This window comes from Anser anser (assembly GCF_964211835.1).
Source record: "Anser anser genome assembly, contig: HAP1_SCAFFOLD_199, whole genome shotgun sequence".
Classification (NCBI taxonomy): domain Eukaryota; kingdom Metazoa; phylum Chordata; class Aves; order Anseriformes; family Anatidae; genus Anser; species Anser anser.
In genome coordinates, this window is record NW_028153989.1 from 16,772 (window position 1) to 37,344 (window position 20,573).

The following is a 20,573-nucleotide window of genomic DNA, read 5'->3' on the forward strand; positions in this document are numbered from 1 at the left end:
TGAAAAACAGCCTTCAGTGAAAGTATATTTTTTACAGGTTTAAAAATGAAAGTAAATTATAAAACGTATGACTTCCTGGACACTGATATGAGGTTTGGAACTTTTAACATGGAATACTATCAGTGGAATATGTAGGCACTAGTGAAGTATTAGTTTATAAAGAAAAATAATAATAAATAAATTGAAATTTTGGATTATGAATAGTCCTTTTTATGCATTTTTCTACTCTTTTGTTTAGCAGTAATAGTATTTCACAATACCTTTCAAAGTTACAGATTTACAAATTGGGTTGCTGAATTTCTTTAATGCGATCCATCAAAAACAAAATTGTAGAGAAATATTATCTCTTTGGAGTATGAGCAACTATCTCCTTTTTACTGATCAGTGTAAAGTACCTATTTCCAACTGTATAGATGCTGAAAAGCCCTAGTGGAGCCTGGTTTTGTAATATTGTAATCATAGTTTCCACTCTCGTGCCTAGTCTGGCTCCTCCAGTTGGATTGAACAGGGTGACAATGAAGTGCTCATCCATTTCTGGTTCTTCATCTAGTACCGCAGAAATATGCAGCGTCTGATAACAAAACAAGCATACAATGTTATTGAGACATGATAACAGATGATGACACAGCTCTATCAGAATGTGCTACCTTTTTTTTAAATTTATTTCACTATAAGGCTTTGGATAGCATAGCAGGAGAAGAGCAGCTCATGAAGCTGGAGAGGACAGAATTGAGGCAAGCTCAGACTGAGTTCAGACTGAGGTTCTAAAGCCATCCATCTAGTGGCCTCCATTGGTGCAACACTAAGATGAGCATATTCACTTTTCGTTGTTGTTGTTCTCTTTTCTTTCTTTTCTCATCCTATGATCCTCTGAAGTTTTTGATCCTAATTTCATACTTTTGTTCTCTATTTATTCCATACATTTTTGGGTAGTTTATACTCACAACACAGCTATAAGTGTAATCAGTTAAGTTGGTTTTAATTTATTTTAGTTGGCAGCTAAGCTATCTTCAGGGAAACAGGGTAATCTCACTACTGGTGCTGTCAAGAAAGAAAAGGAAAAGGAAAAAAAAAAAGCAAGAATAGTGAGAGATTTGAAATACTCTTTCCTCTCGATGCTTCTTTCCCTCTCCTACACCACTGTGGATGAAGATCAGGTCTTCTAAAGGCAATCTCAAACTAGCAAAGAGCAATCTAGAGAAAGCTAAGTGCTTCACTTTCATTTGGGGCTCACTGTCATCCTTCACACTACTCAAACAAGCAAAAAATTTCATAGGTACGCATAGCCTTGCTGTACAAAATAAAAAGTTAGTGATGATGCATTTGGAAATAATACAAAATTTACAATGTTTTATATTTCTGTTCATTTCCACAATAAACCATATTTACCAACTATATTAAGAAGGCTCCAACTTCTTATAGATCTGCTGCATTGTGATTCCAAATGCATCTAAAGGCCAGAAATTGAAAACCAGTGTTTCCAAGAAAAGTTTGTCTCAGTTTCTATCCTATTGCCTGTAATATGCTAACACTAGCTTCACCAGCTTTACTGGCAAAAATAAATAAATCGAATTGTGATTAAACCTTAGAAGAGTCAGGATTCACAAACTTAAGCTAGTTCATTTTGTAGCTGACATTCTTGTGAGGACAGTATAGAGGCAGTGAGCTTAATACTTAAGTTATTTTCCAATCCTAAGACAGACAACTGTTCTACTTTTTGTATTTGTTGCAGCACATTCTGTTTAGTTCAGACTAACTAAAATGTTAAATTACAGAATGGGATTTTTACTTTGATCTTAACTATTAGGCTTGCAAATTATCACTTTAATTTAAAGTAAGTTTGCATTTCAGCTATAGATTGACTACATAAAAAGAACTGTTCCAAAGCACACATGAACGTTATCTATAGTGTACTGTTTTCAATTTACCTCAACCCTTACAAACTAAGAAACACCTAAAGATGAGCCCATTTAATTTTCACACACTTCCACATCAGATAATAACAGGAAATCAGTCACAGCTCATGACTCAATTCACTTTATGAATGAAAGAAGTAGAAAAAATAAACAGAAGATAAAGCACAGACATTTCTGAAATCTTTCCAATATTTCCAAAAAAAAAGCTTCCTAGACTTCTCTGGTAATAACTAGCATATTACCTTGAACCTGACTCCCTCTTCGAGCACAATATATCCTTGAGAAGGGGTCAAATCCATTGTTGCCTCTGAAGAATTAATCTCACTTACAAGATACTGAACAGTCACAGCGCCAAATATTCCCTGAGGTGGTTCTCTGATAATATTCAATACTGCAACACTTTCCATCAAATGGATAGATGTTTGCTCTCTCAGAAAGAAGTGATTGCTGTTATTGAATGACAAAACTCCATGGCCATCATCATTGGCAAGTATAGTAATTGTAGCTTTTGAAAAAGAAATAATGAAAATATTCTTTGGTTAACATAGTAAAATATAAATATACATATATAGTAACATAATACATAACATAAACACAAATACATTCTTCCTTTAGTGTGTATATAATGCTTATGTGTCCATGACATTACCTGAAGAGAATGGGAAGGCATTTCACTTTAACTAGGAAGATCTCTAGACAGGAAGAATATAGTCTCTCCTAGAAAAGGATTATGAACTCTCTAAAAAGACCTCAGTTCAGTGAGGTAGTACACATTGAAAAACTCATCTTCGTGCTTTCTGATTCATTGCTTTACATATAAACTTTTTAATTGCACAGATTTCACAGGGATGTTTCAGAACCTTCCAAAGGAGTATAAAGATTCACCATAGCAGGACAATGGTGCTTTCTGAAATATGATTATTCAGAAAAGTGGAATTAAAATGTGTGCCACAGAATTCTAAAGAAATGGAACATTAAAACTAAGTTTTACCTGTTGTGTTCTCCCCTAATTCCAGCCCCAGAGATGGATTTGTTAAAATTAACTGGAACTTCTCATCACCTTCAGGAATCTCATCATCAAAAATCATGACATCAACAGATTTATGCCTTTCTCCATCAGCAAAAAAAAGAGTCTAGCGTTGAAACACATAAAGCACCGAATACTTACATCAGTTAATATCACACAGAAATTTTTGACTACGGTAAACAGAATTCTGTGAAATAGGAAGGAAGGGAAAGCATAGGAAGAGCCATATTCTCTGTTCCTTATAAACTGATTGAATCAGAAATATAAAGGTTCAGCACATTACAGAATGAGGACAAGAAAGAATAATTTATTTTGAAAGTCCTGTTGCAAAAATAGTCTATGAAAAAGTTTGTATGTCTAATCAAAATTAAATTTGAAATCGATGTTTGAAAGTTTACATTTTGCTTTATATTAAAAAATATATTTTTAAAAAAGAAATAAATAGTAAGAATAAGAATATTTTTATTTCATTCTATTTAGATTACCAAAGCAACTGAAACAAGCTGAAACATCTAGCATCACTACTGATCATTCTGCAGAATAATCAAGAAGATATTCTTTTACGGAAGCTGAAAGAATAAAAAGTACTAGATTTAGAGTTGCTTCTTACCCTTGAGGTTACATTAAAATCCAAACCCAGCTGGGCCTCCAAATTTTGGGCATAAAAAAATACAGACACATTGCCATATGATCCTCTGTTTCGGTAAGCCATTACTGTCAGATTCCCATGAGATTCACTAACTTCAAAACTAAAATAAAAAGAATAATTCTCAATGTTCACTGATTATGTTCTTTTGAAAAAGATAGTACATTTTTATTACATTTTCACTCTGAATTATTCCCTACCTTATAGTTCTCTAACGCATCCTTTTTACCTTTTTTCTCTTATCTAAATTGAATTAAGTAACACGAGGTTTTTGTTTTGTTTTGTTTTGGTTTTTGCTTACATGAATGGTGAGGCTGGAAGAGTTGATGCAGGCTGGGGAGGTTAGGCAAATTGGTGATATAAAAGGACAACAGTGAAAGTAGTAATAAGTAAAAGAATTCTGATTAGATGAATAGTGAATTTTTGTTTTCAGTGTGGGAATCCCACTTTCTAGTTCAGCTGAATTGAATGATTACTTTACCATCTCAAAGACATGGCCCTATTTTTAACAGGAGTTTTACTTTTAGAAAGAAAATGGGCAACACCAATCACTAATTGGCACAGTAAGTTCTTCAAGGAAGATGAGACTTACTTGGTACCTTCCCATTCAATTACTCCTCTTACACCATCATTAGCATCGATAACAATTTGAGAAGCTAAACCTTCCACATCTAAAAGGCAAAACAGAAAGACAAAAATTAAAGAACAATAAAATCAGTTTTCTTGATTTTCAAGAATCACAGAAGCATTTATTCAATCGGTACTAATATTACAGTGTCTTTACAAAAAATGTGTAGGAGAAAATGGGAGTGGGCAAGATAACTGGAAAGAGTCCTTACTACTAGAAGTGCAATAATGCGTCTTGAATTAGCACTGTAATATTTAATAATGCATAAAAAAAAAAAAGACTAAGGAAAATGTAGAAAGTTAAACAGCACATAAAACATTAGAAAATAATAAAGTCTAGATTTGCGATGGAATCTTAATTTGTCTTCACTATAAGTGTTTATTACAATGACATTCAATATTTTGCATTTGCCATTCTGAGTATGAGAAAGACAATGAGGAAGAATAATAAATGATTCAGCATTTCATCTTCTATTTGTGCTTCAGTGCCTCATCATACATTCTAATGGCACACCTCAGATTTCACTACAAATACACAACTATTAATTTATTTGTGGGGTGTTCACATACTGTAATATTCTACTGCTCCATAAAGACATACAGGTATTTACAATTAGCCTGAAATCGTAATTGAATACACTGCAGTGTGAAAAACACCAAATAATAGGTTAATGTCAGAAAAGTCTACTAACTTCAGAGACCAGAACTTTACAGTCAAAACTTAATACTTCTCAGAAAATAGGTTGTTGTTTTTCAGACAACCGCACCACACAACTACCTTAACTTACTTGTTTACTTTTTATAAACTTCAACTTACTTTCTAAAACCAAATTGACTTCACCGAGTCTGCCATAAGTATATTATGTTTAGATCCATATACATTTTTCCATCAATTCAGATAAAACTGAACAAAAGTAGAAGATTATTGCCATGAATCTAAGCCTGTCACTATGAGGTAGAGATGACGATGAGCAATAGCTCTACACAGACAACAGAAGTGTTACTGAGGTTTACAAATCCTGAGGGAGTAATGGCAATTAGAGACATTTCTGCTTCACTCCTGCATTTTCTCATGTCACCCTGTAGTCAGATCTGTTCACCCAGGATCTGTAAGAGTTTGCTCACAGACACACACGCGGACACACGTATTTGAGTCAGGCTATTTCTTCTACCAGAAGAATTCACTGACATGTTATGTGAACACATTTTTTCCTTATGACTTAAAACTATTATTTTCTCATTGTAAGTAAAGCTGACCCAATGCAGTGTCACATCAGTGTTAAATGGTCATGGTTCAAGGAGACAGCCAAAGAGAAAGTGAGACTATACAACACTGTTTAGTTTGGATGAATCTTTCATTCTTATATGCTACTCCTTTCATATTTTAGACTCAACTATTCACAAATCAGCAATGAGTCTTGCAAGTTACCTTTCAATCTGTAACGAATTAACTCAGTCACTTCTATAAGCATGCAAAGAAAAGGGAAAAGAGTCAAAGAAGATGTCTGACATTATATAACTAGTCTTTAGTACCACAGGATAATCCAACAGTTCTTAAAGCTAATGACTACTATTCTACTGAATTCTGAAGAAGCAAAATGAGAAGCAGACTAAGCAAATAATAAAGATCATTGCAAGAGTAGGAAAACCATAAAATATGTTTCCTAAAAGTGATAAAAGAATAAAAACAGACTTTTTTAAAAGAGTGAGCAGAGTAGCCACATAAAGTTTTTTTTTTACTTTTTTTTTTCCATTTTGTAGTTTGTAAATGAAAATCAGATGAAAAAATCACCAATAAACTTTTCAAATAATTGTCCTTTCCAACTGATAATTACTAACTCCTCTACGAAAATTAATTTAAATTTTCCCAGAGTTTAAAAAGCAAGAGATTAAGTGTAATAATAAATCTATTTCATATTCTATGATGTTTCTTCTAAATAACCATGTCTCATCTCAGCATAGTTGGTAAGTAAGAGGAATAATGGTAATCTCCCAAGGTAATATAATATAAACCATTAAAAAGGAAAAGTAAAAATAATTTGCTATAAGATGTTTTTACCTAGCTTAGGTGGGGATGACGTTGAATGGTTCATGATGAGTTCCACTGAAGTTAAATTAACCAAGAAGAATTCTTGCACCTCTGGTATATCATCCTGCAAAACACAAATACAGTACATCCTCTTCTCATTGTCCTTTAAGAAACTTCCACAGAAGTCACCAAAAAGGATCACACAACAAGTCTCTAATATTACTGTGACACTAGAATTCATTTTTCTGTTTTCCTGAAATAATTTTATTGGGTCTGAAACTGATTATCGTGGAAGAATTAAGTAAGACATTATATATCATGAAAAAGATCCTGTGGTGACGCTAAACTATTCTTGCAAATAAATTACTGACCGATTTTAGAGGCATGTATCTCCAGCAATGAAAAAGTATGAGCCTGTAGCCAGCCATGAAGCACACTGTTCTAAATACTACTAGATAGTTGGTAAAGTTTTAATGAGACAACTTTATTACCTTTAGACAGAGGTAGAGCTGCTTTCTGTGACTATTTGATCCCTTGTGATTTTAATATTAAGATTGAAACCATCTTTCTAAATGACAGTGAAATATAACACAGGGCTTCAAATAATGGCTGCAAGCTTTAGTTCCCAAAATATTACCCTTTTGAAATCATACAGAAAAGTACAGAATTAAAGGGTTTAGAGGTTACCTCTAGAATAGTAATATTTATGGCAACTGATGTTTCTCCTTCTTCTAAAATCAGTGAGCCAGAAGCAGGTACATAATCAGCTCCTGGTTCAGCCACAGTCTCTTCTGTCTGATTACTTACAGTGAGCAATCCTGTAACTGTGGCATAAGTAACATTGATAGTACCTGTTTAATTTGTGAGGAGAAAAAAAAAAAGAAAAAAAAAATTGTTTTTCAGTTCTTATATAATGTTCACTGGAATGGATAAAGACAAGAGATCAAATTCTCATCCACAAAATAAAAAGACTAACTGCAAAACAGAAGGATTAAAAGAGTTATCCAAAGTACATTGGAGCTAGTGTACCTTTGTTACCGTTATCAATATGCCTTCAATTTGACCTTTGCTGACTTGTCTGTCTGCATAGGACTCAAAAATCATTGGGTCCAAATGCATCCAGAAATTTGAAGTTCTGTGGACCATAAATATGAAATTGCTGAAAGACTAACTGGGACATCTCATGTACCATTAATATGAGTTTTTGCAACAAGGACACTTTTTGGGAATGACAGATATCTAAGAAAGGCTCTAAAGACAGTGCTGGGAAACACAGATTAATAAATCTAGATACTTTCCTGGGTAGATTGACAAACTTCAATAGAGAACAAAATTAGGGGACACATGGATAAATATTGCCAAGCAGAAAAGTTATACATTATAGTTTTGAGAATAAAGCCACCTCTCGCTAATCTGGTAGGGTAAGTCAAGTGGCAAACATAAGGAGTATGAACCTGAAATAAAATGATAGATGAAATTAAAAGCTGCTCTATATGAAATAAAATGTAAGAGATAAAAGAGTCCTAATTAATAAATAAGTAACGATGCTTATTTTAATTCAGTGAGAGATCTTGCACTTACTATGAACAATTATCTTAAAACATTAGTTTACTGAATAGTGTTCAAAGAGTACACTAGAGTATGGACTGGTATTAAAAAATAAATGGAAAAATAGTGTCATTAAAATGTCTCTAAAACTCTCTGGTGTCTCCAGATCTTGAAAAGCACTGTAAATGTTACTTCATTTCAAAACAAGTATGGCAAAAGAAACAGCCAGATTATCACCGAGGTGTAAATATAGTCCAAAAAGGCAAATAGGAAATTATTATACATGTTTTCTCACAACATAAGTTGCTATTTTCAGGCAACAAACACAAGATTCATTTTTTTTTTTCATGAAGCACACTATTGTATTGTAGAATTGAATACTATATAGTTTAAAGGATGTTAATGGATAAATTGATTCAAAGAGGAATCAGAAATTGTCAGAGGAGACATAAATTGAATTCAATGGTCTGGACACAACTTTTTCCATGTGACATTCCTAAGGTGCTGACTTCCTGAAATTCAGAGAAAAAATATGTGGGATGTGTGTACATGTCACTTTTCTCATGTTTTTTATTTTTTCTGAAGAGACTAATGCTTTGAGACAGACTCATTAGACAAAAATATGGTAACCTTAATAGCCACCTGATTGTTACAGCTTTCAGATCCCTTGCTGTATTAATGAGGATTATGACTCTAGTAATAAGTAATATTTAGTTTCCAAGTCTGCAGAAAGAAGCTTAGAAGTTCTGAAAAAAATACCAACTGTAACAAAGATTTTTCCAAACTTTCATTATCATGGCTTTTATTTGCCTAATGATAAGCAAAACAAAACTTCCTTTCTCTTGGAGTTGTTATACAGACCTAGAGATCCAAATTCTCTGTTAATAAAAAGCTGAATTGTTTTGTTTTCTTCTGGGATTAAAACCACCCTGGATGTGGAAGCAAAATTCAAAATTCCATGTGGTTCATCACTAGCTTCTACTGTTAGAACAGCTTCATATCCTTGACTATCCAAAACAGCAGCACCTGTAGAAGAAACTCCTGCAAGAGAATCAGTGGACTGCAGTGAATGAAGTGTTATGCAACTAATATTTTTGTCTTACATTATTGTTAATATTACATTTAAATAACGTTCAGTAGCCATGCAAATACCACGAAACCAAAGCTCACTGAAGTATGTGGATGGTGTGGGACCTACACACATATATATACTTACATTCTATAACAAATAGAAACAGAAATTTTATGCATACCAAGTACAAAGTCACAAAAATGTATTAAAAAATAAGAAAACTTAACAGGCCAGTGCCAAATATCAACTTCCCTATATTTTAAAAGGAAATAAACCATTTTCCCAGGAAGTACCTCCAAAAGCTTAAAACTATATTCCACTTCACAATCATTACATCAATAAACTGATATGTTTTCCAACTATTGCTTTGATGAATAATTTTGCTCATCCCGTTGGGCCACAGTGACTCTCGGAAGTTGATAAGGCACCTCGCAGCAACACAATCCATGTCAAGTTAGTTTGGTGTTTGGACATTAATTTCAGTTTGAAAAAAGGTATTTCAGAACGGATGCAGTTTAAGGCTTCTTTTCTCACTATAATTTTAATGGCAAGAATAAAATATTCTGACCACCTTGAATTCAGGGACAGATCAGTAAGTCTGCAGCTTGACAAGATTGTTTAAAAAGATAAAAATATCTGCATGTTTCATGGCAACTCTATCCATGACATATTAGTAAACTCAGTTTGCATTAAGATTAAGGGAAGAAACAACCATTGAATTAAATAGGCAGAGTTAAATCAGGATTGAAAACCATTTAAGTGTATTTGTGGAGACACGGTGGGATTTATATATACATACATAAGGACCAAGCCTATTTCAATAAAATGTTAATGAACTTTGCGTACTTTGCACCAGCTGCAGTTTGCTCAGTCCTATACCTCCAAAATGAAATAATAAAATTAAAAATATTATATTATTAAATGGTATTTTTAAGATGTAGCTGGCTATAGTTCTGCATTACCTTCTGTTTTGATGTTGTATAGGATGACTTGGTATTCTTCTTTTTCTTCAGGAATATGGTCATCCAGCAGATCAACATACACTGTTGTATTCAACGTCCCCTATTTGTTTTAAGGGTAAATTGATTAGCCATTATTTTATAAAACACAAGTGATATCATAATGACAAGTATTTTGAACAATTTCTTTAAGAAGAGTTAAGTATCAAGAATTGTAAGCTCCCTCCAGTTTGTAAGTCAAAAAGTGAGAAATTAAATAATCAAACCAAGAAAGAAGGACTGTTGAAAAGGCACACTTTTTCTCAGATCAGTTCTAATCACACTATTTTCCTGTAGCCAACATCACTGTTTATGGACTTACCTCAGGAAAAAAAAGTATTCCAGAATAGTTTGCAAAATTTTGTTTTACATTATGTCCTACTATCTTCCACTCAACAGTAACATTTCCCAGTCCTGGAGGAGTTCTTACGATGTGGAATTGTAATTGTTCTCCTAGGAATAAAGGACAAGATGCAGTGTTTCAGGGTCTCCTCTTCTACATGTTGGTTATAAAAATGAGAGGTCAAAAACATGCATCACACAGTTAAAGTATTTTTCCTGAAAGATATTGCTATTTTTGTCAGTTTGAATTTCACAGTAGTTATATACCACATTCACTTTTAATGCTGAAAAGAAAAACCTAAACTTAAACTCTTCTAGTTTTTTTTCTTCTGTTTTTAGTTCACACTTGGAAATAATTATGAACATATGAGGGAACTTGGTATAGATGAATAACTTAGAAAGGGAATGTTCATGAAAACATGCGCAAACATTAGAGCAATACAAGTCTGTAAACTGTACAAAACAGTAACTACTGTATGTACCAACAATAATAGTAGTTTTCTACAACAGTTCCCTGGAAAGAATACACATTATCTGAACATTTGCACTGTCTTGTGACTTTATTCAATGCATGCAGAAAAAAATGCTTATAATTATCTGTAAGTTCCATTTATGTGAGTTCGAACTTACAAATATGGTCACTGTTAGAAAACAAAACATTCAGAAAATGTTAATAATTTCTTATAATCTCAGAGGTAATCAGTATTGCTGGACAATGTGCATATAAAGGAAGCAAATACTATGGTATTTTGCACATTTATAACATTTAACCCCAAAGGCACTTTAATTAAAAAGAGTAGACCTCTTAGTAGGCTTTGTAAAATGTGGAAATTGTTTTATATTCACAAGTTTTTCACAAAATTTCCATTAAATATTTTAAATGTGGACATGTGAAATTAGCATGTTATATCAACATGGAATAGATCAGTAGGCAATATTTTGCAAAACATTCACAATAGAGGACAGATGGTTATTTATAATAGGTAGGTACATGGCATTCATATTTCATATGCATTTTTCAGGTCCACAGAATTTAAGTTCAACAGCACATTTTGTCCTGCATTGGCTTTCAGAGACATGAAATATGCAGAAATCTACAATTCTGAGATTTTTGAAAACAATACATGAGATTTCTTTTGCTTATTGAAGAATTAACAAAACATAAGATAATGTTATAATAACATTATGCTGCCCAACTAGTCCCTTTGATTATGCAATTTAGAGAGCAGCAACTTAGGATGCTGTCTTGCTATTCTACTGTATTACCTTACAGAATTGTACAGCATTGTACAGCTAAAACTGGCAAGAAAAATCTGAAAATTTTCTAGTTACATTTATTTTTTGTAAGGAAGAGTCAGAGATATGCATGTATATTGGCTACCAATGAAAGAGAAAGGAATTCTTAACTTCAAGAGCCCTTAATATACTTAAATAAAATTTAATATTGTAAAGAAGTAATACAAAAACTGTATACACCCATTTTCAAATACATAAATGTGCTATTCAGCCCCAACATTTCAAACTTCAGTTAAGTCTCAGAGATGTCAACATTGATGTCGACATTGATGTCGACATCTTTGGCTTAAGTTGGTCCATGTTGCTTCTAAGAAAATTAAGGAATTCAAAATTTATTGATATCACAAGGATTCCACTTCTACAGTCAAATATCTGGATGGTAGACTCCCAATTTACAGGTTCCTCTGAGGCTAAATCATTACAGTGTTTAACACTGCACTGCAATCCACTATGTTCTATTTGAGAATTTTGCATATCCATTACAAAGAAATAAAGATTTAAAAGAAAAGTGGTTTCAATGGTTTAGTACCATTGGGAAAACACACACACACACAAATAAGGCAAAGCTTATTTCAATATATCTCTATAAGTTATAATGAATTTTCATTGAAGACTGGGAAAAATGCTTTATGATATAGAAAGCTGTTCCACTATAATCCAAACACTGAGAAGAAACTTGAAGTCATTATTACAGATTCCAAGTAGTTATTTACTGATCCATGTTTCCTACCAGCTTTACCAAGATTTTTTTGGTATTCCTATCCAGAAGAAATGCTAATATGAACACTAATTGATTTCTGAAGATTGAAAGTGTTATTAGGCTAAATTCAATATTTTTTTTAATATTTAATCCTTATCCATACTTTTACATTTCTACATTGTGACTTAATAAGTGATGCATCTCTTACATAGAGAAACAAAGAGGTGGGTATTTATCGCTGTGAAGAAGGGAGCATCAGCCGCTCTCCTCTTCCTCATTACTTTAAGCTACTGCAGTGCATTTTCTTGTAATACAGTTACACAACTGTCGCAGACCCCTGTCCAATAAAAAAATACTACACTTATCCTCAATAAGGTAAAAAATAACATGCACATTGTGAAAACAAAATGTATTCACTTAACAGAAAATTTTCAATAACACAATAACTGTAAAAGTAATGATATTTGGATTTATGTCTGGTAAATTTTGCTTTCGAATGAAAAAAATATTTTGACAAACTAAAATAATCTAAATGCCTTAGCTCTTTTGCTCTTTCTCTATTTCTCCCTTTTTCTCTCTCTTTTTTTTTTAATCAAAGACACTTAGTTCACTTGTTTTGTTTCTGGCTGGAAGGCAATGAACTATTTCTTTTCACAACCTGGAAAAATAATATAATAATAACTATATATAATAATAGAACTATAGCCAAGTACTTCAGTTTCAAGCAGCCAGCATTTGGTAGCATGCTATGAATAACATTTAACCAGTTGAAAGTATTCAGGGACTTTGGGACTGAGACAGTTTGTATTAATTCCTTGTGCTCATTAACAGCTCTTCTTAGCTAATCATATCACATCTGGCTTGGCACAGAATTAACACAAACCATACCTAGATAAAAAACCAAAGGTTATGATGCCCTTTCATGTTGGGAAAACAAAACAAAAAACCTTTGGTTGAGAAAGCCATTTTTCTTCAAACAGAAAATGTAGTGCACACATTAGGGGACAAGTTCCTGTTTTGTGAACTTTCCCTGCCCATCAGTTCAAACATCAGAGAAACGTGATACTGCAATACACTGAGATTCCATCAAAGGCCACCTAAAGCAATCACCACCAGTACTATTATCATCCTATGCAAAACTGCATCAAACTGTAGATGAAACATGCCGTGTATTCTTTAAAACAATAGTAGAAATGTTTAGTACATACCAAATTATTATTGTTCTTTCTCAAATGTTTGCTTTCTCTTATAATTGCTACTTCCCAAATCATCTGCCATAAAAAAACATCAGGTTCATGGGACAGACAAAGGGAAGATGTTACCCTAGTGTTTCTGCAGGAATGTTTTCTAGAATATTTTAAATTCTTTGTAAGTCGCTGATAGATCTGATTTGCTTATGACTATTAGGTGTGTGTATGTTGGCAGTCATGAAGTGGGCTGGCAGGAGCCTCGTGCAGGCCAACAAAGAGAAGGGCAGAGTCCTGCCCCTGGCGGGGAGCAGCCCCAGGCACCAGGGCGTGCACCCTGATGGAGAGCAGCTTGACAGAAAGGGCTTGGGGTCCTGCTGGACACTGCACTGGGCAGGAGCCAGCAACATGCCTTGTTACTAAGAAGGCTGATGGCATTCTGGGCTGAATTAGGCCAAGTATCCCTAGCAGGCTGAGAGAGCTATCCTTCCCCTCTACTCTGCACTGGTGAGGCTGCACCTGGAGCACTGGGTCCAGCTCTGGGCTCCCCAGTGCAAGACAGACCTAAACGTACTGGGAAGACTCCAACAGAGGGACACCGAGGTGATCAAGGGAAGGGAAGAGAGGCTGTGAGAGCTGAGACTGCTCAGCCTGGAGAAGGGGAGGCTCAGGGGGATCTCATCAGTGTCCTTCAATACCTGAAGGGAGGGTGGAACAGGACAGAGCCAGGCTCGTGTCAGTGGTGCCCAGGGACAGGACAAGAGGCAGCGGGCACAAACTGGAGCACAAGAGGTTCCCTCTGAATATCAGACAGCACTTTTGTGCTGTGTGGGAGCACTGGCACAGGTTGCCCAGAGAGATTGTGGGGTCTCCCTCCTTGGAGATACTCAAAAGCCTGGACATGGTCCTGAGCAACCTGCTCTAGGTGGCCCTGCTTGAGGGGGAAAGGACCAGATGACCTCCAGAGGCCCCTTCCAACCTTAAGCATTCTGTGATTCTATGAATGCTTGCAAGAGTTCAAAGTACATGTCAGGTATGTGGATATTCACTTCTTGCTGGTGTTCTCTGAACAGTGAAACACAATCATTGTGAGTCATTATCAACTGAAAGCACAAAGATGGAAACTGGCATTAAAATTTGAGCGTGGTCAACACAAAGAACACACCTTCACAACCAATAACAGATCTTGAGGCTGTATGGAAGCTTATAATTCCTGCCACATTGTCACTTGCCAGAATAATCACTGTGACAGTGTCAAAACTGGGCAAAATTCGACTCCCTCCTTCAGTATGGACCAGGCTGATTTCAATACTTTCATCATCCTCTGGCTCTGGATCATCTATAATGGGCAGCGTGACCATCTTCTTTGTTTCACCTACAAGGAGAAGAACGTATACAACCGTGTGTCCACTTGGAAACCACCTTGTAAAAAGACTCAATCATCTCATTTTGAAAATAATTAAATACATAAAATATATTAAAATTGCATGAAACAAACTTATTTACCTTTCTGGAAGTCAGTGAATGTCATTATGAAATTTTATCTAATTACTATTGATCAGTCACATTAAGCCAATAAAACGATCACATCATTAAATATACTATGTAGAAATTAATTATATAGGAATTATTTCGGAGTGCCTAGAATTCTTTATTTTCATTACAAATTCTATGACTTTAAAATTTAACTTAGAAAAGGGGAATATCATTCTTGAAAAAAAAATAAATTGCCAGGTGCTAAGCTCTCCGATGAACCATTTACACAAGGGTGTACATTCAATATGAGTACATTTACTGAGCCAGGGAATGCATTGAAATGGGATGACATTTTGTTAGTTCCTTGCCTTTGGGACTATCAAAGAATAATAATGTAAGCAGCAAACACCGTTAATCTCTAGTCGCTATATATCCATTAAAATTTACAACACAATCCTGTTGTTCAGTGCGTGTGCATAACCCAGCTGTGTTTTATGATCATTAGAATATCAATTTACAGAATACATATGTATTTCCTGCTAGATTGTCTTTCAAAATACTTCAAAATCAGTTTTTACTAAACTTATAACGGGTAATGTAATTACATGTCAGCCTCACAATCATTGCCAGCAGCCATGCCTTACTATTCAGATGATTTATCAAGCTAGCACACTAGAATCTTTACTACGCACCTGGAAATTGCTTTCAAAATATCAGTTCGATTAACTCAGACTTTGAAAAAATAAAATACAGCATAAAATACAGCATGCTGCATGGTACTTAAGTAATGTCTGAGAGGGACTTGTTTGTCCTGTTTGCAATTCTTTTAAATATGTTCTGTTATGTTACGTTTAAATATGTTTTGTTATGTTACAATATGATCTCAGAATTTAAAGAGATGTCATGAAAAATTAGTACTGTAGTGACCGAGGGCTAACAAAAGACCACTTAGGCCTGATTCTCATTTCCATTATCCTTGCTGTAACAACTATCTTCGACTTTATTAATCCTTACTTATGTGGTAAAGGAAATCTTTAGAGTGCAATATTTATACTGCAATATTTCTTTAATAAAAACCCTTAGGTATTTATTGTGCTTAGATATTTCATTGTGCTTTGCTACCACTGTGTGTGTTCTGCAAGATAATGCTACATGCTAATGAACAACCATACTCTTTTGCACGTGTATCCTTAGCATTCAGGAAAATTTAGCCTAAGAAGAAGATATCAGTTGTCAAAACATCCACAGTATCGTGTACTTGTCACGTTCTTTTTTCTTTTTCTTAGTTTTACAAAACAGAAGCCAAAACGAGAGCTTGTCTCACCTTCAGCAAACACCAGAGTCTCACCGACACCTATAAAATCCAAGTTTGGAGTAGCAGTCCCACCAATGACACGCCATTCCACTGTCACTTGTCCCAGGCTGCCTTCTGTTCTGTGTATCATTAGCTGCACGTTGGTCTGAGGACGTTCCTCTACTTCAACATACAGACCTTTCTCTGTTGCATTGGGACTTACACTGTAGATCTTAAACACTCCAAATGCGTCTCCATTCATCATTATGATAACTGTGGAGGTATTTGGCTGTCCTATGGTTGGTTGGTTTTTTGAGCTGGCTGAGACGTTCATCAGTTCTGCTTTCAAAAGGGTTATAGTGAATCTCTCATCCAGTTCTGGCAGGCTGTCAGGCAGTATGGTAACTGTTAGATTTGCAGACTCTTCCCCTTCCTGCATTATGGCCCACTGTCTTGTAACAGGTTCATAATCACTGCCAGCGATGGCTTGTGTGCTGAAGAGGGCGAATGCACTGGTAACGTTTTTCTTGTAGGTCCGGAACCCTGAAGTGTTGTTAGTTAATGGGCTGATATCTGACGTCAGCCAAAGGCAGAGAGGAATCCCTGAGGCACTGGAAAATGTAAAGGCTGAACATGCTTGTTCTTTTAGGCACTGAGCTGCACAGGAATACACAGGGTCACTTGCTGCTGACACATTCACTCTGGTCTTGGATGGTTTGTCAGGAATTCCTTGTACAGGAGGCTCGTAGTAGGCCAGGATATCCTGACCTTGCTCCACAGCAAGAGCTACAACGTCAGTCTCAGAAGTGCTGTAGAAAATCTGCAGCTGACCAAATCTTCCCTCACTAAAAGACATTATAATAAAATAAAGTTCTGTTAGTTGACAAAGGATGTCTAATATTCTACATGTTTCTGGGTTAATAATAGAAGTGAACAAAATCAACTGACCCTTTCTGAATTGCTGAAAAATTCCAAATAACACATCAAAATGCATTCCCTTTGAAACTAGTACCAGAATAACTGAGTTATCTTATTTTTTTGTGGATAGCAAGTTTGATTATTTATAGCTTAGGTAGTAGTCTGTTAAGAATGCATATTTGTAAACATTTGGTTCTAGGAGTTAACTTAGTCTTCTTCAGGACTTGGCAGCTCTCCTTACTTGCAAGGAAGAAAAAGCCGGTGACACCCAGACTTATCATCCTTCCTCTAGGATCACATGCATAAAACCTGTTTTCCTTCTCTTATTTTCATCCTGTAAGGGCTGGCCATTTTGTCCTCCTGTTCAAATCACAGGAACAGGCTACCATGCAGGTTTAAATGATTTGATGATTAAACGGACAAAATGAATAGTACACTGTGTACGCCGAGTTTACATTGTGCATTTCAATGTATACTACGTTTAAGTAATTTATGTAATACACAGACATCTACTTCAAAAACAATGTGTTTGAAATGAAAATACATTGAGATGGCAGATCAAAGAATTGATGCACATATTTTTATGAGAGGAGCATGAAATTTGACATTATAGTGGAAACAAAAGTGAAGAATAAATAGTAATTACAAATAAAGCAAACATTATACAAACCTTCGCCTGACTGTTATGTTTGCCAGCAAATTTCTTTCTAGTGGCTCCTGAACTCGATATAAGGATTGATGAAAGAAAACTGTGCCATAAGGATTATCATTGGCAGGTATTATAATACTTGCCACGCCATCTAACCCAATAGCACCACCATTGGAGGCCTGAGTTAATTCTACACGGACAATCTCAAAGAGAAGAAAAGAAAAAGAAGTAATGCAGCTAGACAATTTGTGGTTTTTCTAACAATAATTACAAGCAAAGTATAACATGAAATTATAGCACCTTCCTGCCGGAACATTTCTTGTTTTCCATCATACATATTTCTAGAACAAGTCAAAATTAATACCATCTTCAAGGAAGATGTAAGTGCTTGACTTACTTCTTCTATTTCTGGAACATCATCAGCCAGGATTTCCAATAGTAGCATCTGAAAGGCTTCCCCAGGGGCAAAAGTAATATTGCCTGAGGCAACCTGCAAGTCCTCATCAGCAGGGTGTCCACCAATGGTAGCAACCCACTCAACAGTAACGTTACCAAGTGTCCCAGCATTGCGGATTACTGGCAGATTTATGGGTACTGATCCAGATTCAGGCTCCTCCACAGTAAATTCGGTCATCTGGAACACTGAAGTGCAGCACAAAGAGGTGTATTTCATTAACAGTAATATTTAAAATAAAAACACCATCCTAGTTACTGAATTATATATTTTATTTCACTTGATTGCATTCATTTGCACAATTAAAAAAATGTTAATCAGGTTTAAACTTCAAATTGAACTTTCAGTATCATTTTATCTGCAAATAAAATTGGCATGAAAATTCAGCCCCCACCCAAGAGTTTATTCCAACGTATCCATTGTTCAAGGCTAGCCATGATCTAAGTTTTTAGAAGACGGTCAGAAGGTAATTTTTCCCAGTGAGGAAATTTTTTATCATTTTTTATGTCACGTATGGAAAAAATGTGTCAACATATTCCATCTAAATTGTTTCAAATATAAGTCTTTCTTGTATAAAATCTTTAGTTGTTAAGAATGAAGTTAATGAATTATCCATGTGGAATTATTTACTTTTGTCAATTTCCTTTACATTTTGCTGATAAAATGGAATAACTGAAATAAAGTAGGGTACTAAAGGGAGAAAGAGTAAGTCAAATAAAATGGCTGGAAAACATACACCAGAAATACTGAAATAGAAAAAATAAATAGAAAAGATAAATTTCTAAAATGTCATTAAATTTTTGAAATTACCATTTTTTTCTCAAAACCTGTGTAATGAAACTATTTTTGGAAAGTGTCCACAATCCATTTTACTGATAATGATAGAAAGAAGAAAAACTACAATAACTAACAACCAGAACATACAAGAATGCAATTTAAGTCATATTTGTACTTTCCAATTTCCCCAGATATTTAAACCTGCTTTGCCTGATTATTTTGTAAAACAATGACACTGCACTATCTAAACAGGTTTTGGCATGTAAACTTAAGCTTCAAGCTATTGCAGAAATGCAACATTTAGAATAGATAAAAAAATACAAATTAAATTAAAATCCATCCCCATTAGGAGACTCCAAAATCCACCTTCGTCTCACAAAATCTTGATATATAAGTTGACTGAATGCTTCAATTTCGCTATATAAGGGCACCATTTGCCCTTACTTACACGTTTTAATTTAGTTTATCTTATTTTGTCCTTTACTGTGTTCATCCAGACTTCCCTTTTTGTATTCTGAAAATTTTTATTCCATTGCCCAGTAATAACTCACCCACAAATCAGCAGATTGCTACTGGACAAGAGAAAATATGCAAATAAGACTCATTTACCAAAGGATCCAAATGGGTCATCAGAAGCCTCAATGGTTATGACTGCCCTCGTCAAAGATCCAAGCAAGGCTCCTCCTGTCGTTTGATTCAGCAGCTGAACATAAAAGGACTCCTCAACTTCAGGATTGATATCATTAATTATATAAATTGGCACAGCTTTACTTGTTTCTCCTTCTAGTAAGACAACATCTGATGAGGCTACACTGTAGTCCTCACCTAGATTTGTACATGAAAAAATAACAAAACAATCAAAACACAGAAGAATATTAAGGCATTCTGGTTCATTATGAAACATCACTAATGTTTATCAGCACTAATATTTATCTGTTCTTTTTGCATTCCCTTGTGTTCATATGTTGGTGTGTTTTTTTGTGTTTTTTTTTTCTTTATCTTCATACCCAGAAAATACAATTGTTTATTTCCTAGTGCCTTTTAGATATCTGGATGGATGAAAATAAATCTCATCTTGGCCAAAACAGAGTTTACACTGTCAGTCCAAGAAGCAATTACAAAAGGTCCATTATTATCTTCCATTGAGAAGATCACACAACTGTGACATTTCTATATTTGATTTCTGATAGTTGTCTGGCTTTCCAAGAGATAAAATGAAACAGAAGTACCTTTTTCAAAGGAGATTTTACTAAAGGACATAAGGTCACTCCTTCCCTCGTGGAGCTTTTCAGGGATCACCTGAGAGCTTTACCTTTCATTTGCAAAGTAAAAGTCTTCTTGAATTGTGCTTAACATTTGTCTGTTTCACAGAGGAGTCACCAGCTCTCAATTTCCCTCCAAGAAACTCAAATAAGCCATGTATGGTAGGTTGAAATATGTACAAAGGACTAAGTACTAGCTATATATACTACTACAGGATTTTTTATTTTATTTTATTTTTTTGAGAAAGTGAGTGGCCACCAGGGAAACAAACAGCCAATTCCTTTCCTTAGTTTTCTTGCTAGATTCTTCAGTGATGATATCTCTGAGTTTTTTTAAATTTGATGTAAGGTCTCT

At 34.7% G+C, this 20,573-nt stretch overlaps 1 pseudogene across 1 annotated transcript in view; it reads right to left on the bottom strand.

The window, feature by feature from the left end:
- Window positions 1-20,573, bottom strand: part of LOC310891040 (adhesion G-protein coupled receptor V1-like) — a 75,751-nt pseudogene that overhangs the window by 6,623 nt on the left and 48,555 nt on the right. Inside the window, exons 28-42 of the transcript in view lie at window positions 19,566-19,781; window positions 18,123-18,367; window positions 17,747-17,928; window positions 16,189-17,003; window positions 14,554-14,763; window positions 10,186-10,316; window positions 9,828-9,927; window positions 8,655-8,834; window positions 6,933-7,096; window positions 6,276-6,369; window positions 4,182-4,260; window positions 3,554-3,692; window positions 2,908-3,049; window positions 2,159-2,421; window positions 396-571 (exon numbers count right to left, since the gene is read on the bottom strand). The product of the transcript in view is annotated as an adhesion G-protein coupled receptor V1-like (transcript). The remainder of the gene's footprint in view (window positions 1-395; window positions 572-2,158; window positions 2,422-2,907; window positions 3,050-3,553; window positions 3,693-4,181; window positions 4,261-6,275; window positions 6,370-6,932; window positions 7,097-8,654; window positions 8,835-9,827; window positions 9,928-10,185; window positions 10,317-14,553; window positions 14,764-16,188; window positions 17,004-17,746; window positions 17,929-18,122; window positions 18,368-19,565; window positions 19,782-20,573) is intronic.